Below are 6,000 nucleotides of genomic sequence, written 5' to 3' on the forward strand. Positions count from 1 at the left end.
CATATCCCCATATTCCCTCCCTTCCTTGACTCCCCCCCTCGAGTCCCCCCAATAAATTAAATTTTAAAAAAACCAACATAATTATTGATTTTATGAGAACTGAAGGCAAGAGAAGCAAATGTTATAGAATAAGTGTACGTTGATTTGTATAGAACGTCTTCATGTTACTAAATTCAGCCAACCTTGACATTTTTTGCATTTCAGACATATAAATATATAAATACCATAATTTTCCATCCTGGTGATCATCATACATCTCTGTTCTCTTCTTCCTACACATTTAGAAAACAAAACCAAAAACAGCAACAAAACCCGCTTACTTGCTTGTCACGGGAGACAACCCCAAATACCAGCTAATCAACACATTTATTTCAAAGTCTAGGACCTCTTCATGATGTGTAGTCATGTGAAGTCATCCAGAAGACCTTTCATAGAATGTTACAGAAATGTGTGAATTAAAAGGAGTTTCCTGCTACCCCTCAACCCATCCTCAAATGCAGAGACTGGACGAGGAAAGGATAACCACAGTAAACAGCTGGGAAGTGGAAAAATGGGAAATACATGCCAGCCACAGGTTTGTAGCAAATCTGGAATCCTCTGCGCAGACATTCTTCAGGCCTCTATTCTCTGGATGTGGAGAATTCTTTAAGTCTTGATTCTGCTCTTGGAAAGGAGCAACCTTGTCTTTGCTCTTTGAGTCTCTAGGCAATGCCTTCTGGGAGGTGGTTCTTCTTCCATGATTCCTCCATGGCCCTCCCAGAGGCGTGTGCCACTTTCTTATTCTCCCTCTTGCCTGCAGAAATTTGAGCGCCAAAGGGTCATTTTAAGTCTCAAGCTCTCGGTTTCTTTGGTAGTAACTGTCTTTCAAAACTTACTTGGCTTCTTATAGTTTTATTCCGGTAAGTTCCATATGCTAACTACACTCACGGTGGTTTGTTAAACTTTTTCTATTCCTCCTCCTTCCTCCCCACACCTTTGGTTCTCTTTTCCTCTCCCCCTCTCCCCCTCTCTCTCTCCCCTCCTTGGCTGCTTCCAAGAGGTTATCTACAATAACAGGTGTAAAGGCCAAACCCTTGGTTCAATCTTTTCCTTGAGGCATATTGAACATTTTTTTACAATGAGTAGGCAGGCTACACTCAATGTGATTTTTGCTTATATCATTTCAATCAACTGATTAGTGTTACTGGGCATAGTTCCATTCAAAACCTCTATATGTGCCATCTTATCTAGGGTTTAGAAGCAATATGCTTTTCCAACATTAGAACCTTTGCTTTCTTTCATTTTTATTTGGAAACCAGCCAATTCTATCTGGCGTTAATCTCTTTCTTTTAACACTTTGCCAAAGCATCCAATAATATTCTACATACATTACTAACATGTTCTGCTTCATACTTTTCCCATATGCCCTCATGTTTCCTAGGTTACTGTAGGTAACAATTTTGTTAGACATTTTGCTCTTTTCAACTTCTTATATCAGGGTTCTCACATCTGCTGCTGCTGCTAAGTCAATGCCTCCTAGGGTAGGTTTTGGTTACAGTCTGTCTCTTGATATAAATTTATTATTAGTCTTGGTGACACTGAACTATGCTTCAGATTCCTGCGTTCAAAAAGCATTGGGTAATGCAATTTAACCCCACTTTTTATCTGATGAAGAAAATGAAACCCAAAGTGTTTATGTCACTCCATAAATTCACATCACCTGCAATGTTAATTGTCAAGGTTTACAGTGTTGGGGTCAGGATTGTAATCTAGGTATCTCCATTTGTTACTTAGTAGTCTTTGAATTCTATTATGTAACTGCCTAGGAAACTGTGATTCTCCTTCATGATGATTTCCAGCAGGTATGATGTTGTATTTTGCACGGCATTCGAGGTGTTATTTTGAATAATGGAATGTCAACGTCTTAAAACTTCCCTATATACCATGAATTAGATGTTCCTAATTGTAGACTGGTCTCCTCTTCATAGAAGCCTTCCTTAGCTGCCCCTGGCAGATTCACTTCCTCCTCTTTCTACATGGCACTTTATACAGAGATTGTTAGCTTTAACAACACACCACACTTCTACTTTTATTTTGGACTGTAAGCTTCTTGAGGGAAGATTTTCTATCCTTTTTCTTTTTATCATCACTTAAAATAGCACTTAGGACACTGTGAGTAGCTGTGCATGTAGAAAAAATAAAGGAGGATGTGCACTCTACATTACTAGATTGGGCACAAAATGTTAGGATTGAGGATGCTGGGTTCCACATTTTAATCATTTCTTCCTCATCCTCTAGCATTTCCAAAGGCGCTGATGCTTGGTTAAATCAATCCTTACTAAGGATCTGGCAAGTGGTTTTTAAATAAATAATAAACAATTTATCACTTGAAAATTATTCACACGTATTATAAAGAATTCAATGTTAAATAATCTTTATCATGTGTGTGTGTTCTCCTTGAAAAAAATACAGGTAGGTAGGTAGGTAGGTAGGTAGAAACAAAACATTGTAGAGGAACTTTATACTACATGCTACTTTTAATAATAATAATAAATTACCTGGATATAGAATGAGGAGAAATAGAAGCAAAACAAAATGATTTGTTAAGTAATAGGTAAACATTTTACACTTTAAATAGTGGAATTGCCTAAAAATCCCCTTAAATATGTAAAAAAGACTATGAAAAACATTAACAGGTTGAGAGTAAAACATTTTGTTAGTCCCGTGTTTCAATTTTGCTGGATTCTATGCTAAGAAAGAAGAAATACTCAGTTTTGCGCTTCTGTCTATGCATCTTCCCATTTTCTCACTCAGCAAACATGAGGAATTGATTGCCAAATATGAATCAAACAAATGAATGACCTTACCCAACATCAAGCTTTACTAATAATTTCATTATGTAAGAATTAAGAGGCCCAAGTAAAGTGAAGAGAGGTCCCGGGGACCATTCATGGTTCCTCGGGTTCTTCTGAAAAGAGGTCTTTGGACCAGAGTAACACATGAGGCCTCTAACTGAAATGTGCCAGAGTCTTACACCGTGGAAAACATTTTAGTCATGAGACATTCCATTTGATATGCCAGATTGTCACATATCTTATATAACATTTCTTGGGAATTATGTTTCATAAATCCATTTGTACTAGTCTTGTTCACCACAGGCAACCCTAACCCATGGGTATTCTGTTAAGACACTTCCATAGATAAGAACCCTCCCTCCTACCAAATATCATTATTTACCAAGGGGTTTAGTTACCAATATCTTTTAAAAGAAGATTAGGTGAGGTCAACAGCTTATTTCCTTCCCCAGCAATATCCTCCCAATAATCACAGATCAGCTATTTTAACTTATTTCCAGCCAGCAACATTCTTTATTTCCATGCTCAGTGTATAAATTGTGTATATTCTGTCCTGTAACTATAATTGTTTAATCAACCATAGTTTCTTCAATGCAGGATTGTTTATTTTGATTCATTTGGTTGTCTGGATTTTGTCAAATAATTATTGTGAGAAAGTCTCAAGGATACTTTTTACCTTGAGATTTCCCGTGTTAAACAGTGTTGGCCAATTGCTTTGAATAATAGCTTGACAGATAAAGTGTTAATCTGAGACATCTCTCCAAACCTAGTAGGCATTGGTCAACTTTGCTTTCTTACCTTGACTAATAATGTTTTAAAAACAGGGAGGGCAAATAGGTTTTAACTGAAGGGCAAACTGTGATCAGTTGGTAGCAATTGACTTGAGCAGTATATTCCAAGGTAGCATCTGGACTCTGCAGGAAGGAAGACCTTGATCAATTAGCCAAGTCTGGCAAAGGCCCAGGAGGGAAGAAAGATGGCATCAATACCTTGTGATTGCCAGGCCAGCTGGAAGTATCACCTTTTCTAAGGCTGATGGAATTTCTTTAGAACATTTTTGAAAATAAAAATCCATCTGGATGGAAAGGAATCCATTTCTAATGATGGAATTTTGAAAATGCAAAGAGAGAATTAGCAATAGCTTCACAAATATGTAAAGCTGAAGTGGGAGAATTCCTTGGAGAGATTTTGAAATCTTTTTCCTAAAAGAAGGGAAAAATAGTAAAGATATGAGAGTTAAATGATACAAACAATAAGTACGATCAAAGAGCTCTCTAGAGCAGCTTATAATTTCCAAAGGAAAACTATGCATTCTTTACAAACCTAGGAAACATTATAAATACAGATTATATGCTAGGCAACAGGGAATTATCTTTAATTTAAAAAAATGCAGACAACCTATTTTCTAACCCTGATGAAATCAAATTATAAATCAATAATATATTAATGGGTAATGCCCTCCAAACCATGTTAAGAAATTAAATTTTACACTTTTAAATAATAAACTAATTAAAATGCAGTAACAGAATATAAAAACTATTTAAAATAAAATGACCTGTTTTTCAAGCCAGTGGGAAGTAGCTAAAGCTGTGTTCAGAGGGGGCTTTGTAGACTTACAAATAATGGATACAGATAGATAGATAATTAGAAAAACAGTTGATGTGATTACCTAAATATCCAACTGTAAAAGATACAAAGACAATTGTAGTTAAACCAAAAATTTTAAAAAATTAAAAGTATAATGATTAAATTACTGTAACTTTAATTATAACAGAAATTATTCCTCCCTCAAACAGTTCATTCTTTGAAAATCAGATAATTCTGTAAGAAAATAACGAACAATATACAAATAAACACTCTTAGGAAGTATAAGGCTAATATTACTACAAATGTAAGGTTCCTTTTGTTTAATTCCAAAATAAGCTACAAACAACCGTCTACAAATAATTTCTAAAACTTTGAAGAAATAAGATATTTTGAAGAAAAATATGTTAAAAAAGACAAAAGGTAATTGAAAATTCTAAAAAAACAAATAAAAAATAAAAGCAAATATTATGTTCACTAATAGAAAAGAATCTCTAGCCCGAAAATGTTTTCTATTCCCCAAAGGGAAACCTCTAGGGTGAGTAGGATCTAGTCCTTTAGGGTTAGATCCTTAAAGGACTACCTTGCTTTTTTAAAATTATGAGATCATATTTACATATTATTCATCTAATGTAAAATAAATAAAAATGTAATTTAAAAAAAAGTAAGCAAACAGACAAAATTAAGCCAATCTGTCTCTTCCTTCTGATCGTCCCTCCTTAGCTCTGCTTTTATTGTTATTATTATTATTAATTTTTTGAACTCTGAAGTCAGGCTTCCTAAATCAAGACACAAGCCTGTTCTCTACATTTCCTCCTAGGGTTAAACGTTATCGTTTTATGATTCCTTTTTGTTCTTCTCTGCTGCCTCTGATGTTCATTTTAAACAGGTTTTTATTTTCCTACACCAGAGCACATACGTGGGGGAAGTTCAGCAAGACACTGTTCCTAAAACAATATCTTCTGCCTCCTGGCAAGCTCTCTAGGGATGAGCCTGAATGCAGGACAGCATCTCCTCAGGGTGGGATGAAGATGCTGGTTGAAATTCTTCAGCCCCCGAATGATCCTGCTCAGGGCTGATGTCATGATGTGTGATCGTCATCTTTTCTTTAATCAATGCAGCTTTAGAGTCAGTAATATCTTCTGAAACTCCTTTATGCGCTCAGAACTGTGTTTCTGCCCGAATAGGTTGACTAGTTCCCCTCAGAGCCTCACAGAAATCTCTTAGGTAACTACTATACCACCTCCCTTTGCAGATTCAAAACTGTCTCCACTTGGATCCCCCAGGAAGCAGATTCTGAACTAGAGTTTAATCTGCAGAATGTTTATTAAAAAGTGTGCTTGGGATCCAGTCTTGTGGAAGGGATGGAAAAGATAGGGGATTGGAAAGAGGAGTCCAGTTGTCACGCACAATCTTTGACAGCTTCAGGCAACATTCTCTCTCTCTCTCTCTCACACACACACACACACACACACACACACACACACCCCCTGCATGCAAGGAGCCCTAGAGCTATAATGGCCCCTCTGAGTTGCTCCTACTAAGTTTGGATGTCATGCCTTCACACTCCCACGGCCATCCG

This window comes from Hippopotamus amphibius, chromosome 13 (genome assembly GCF_030028045.1).
Source record: "Hippopotamus amphibius kiboko isolate mHipAmp2 chromosome 13, mHipAmp2.hap2, whole genome shotgun sequence".
NCBI lineage: Eukaryota > Metazoa > Chordata > Mammalia > Artiodactyla > Hippopotamidae > Hippopotamus > Hippopotamus amphibius.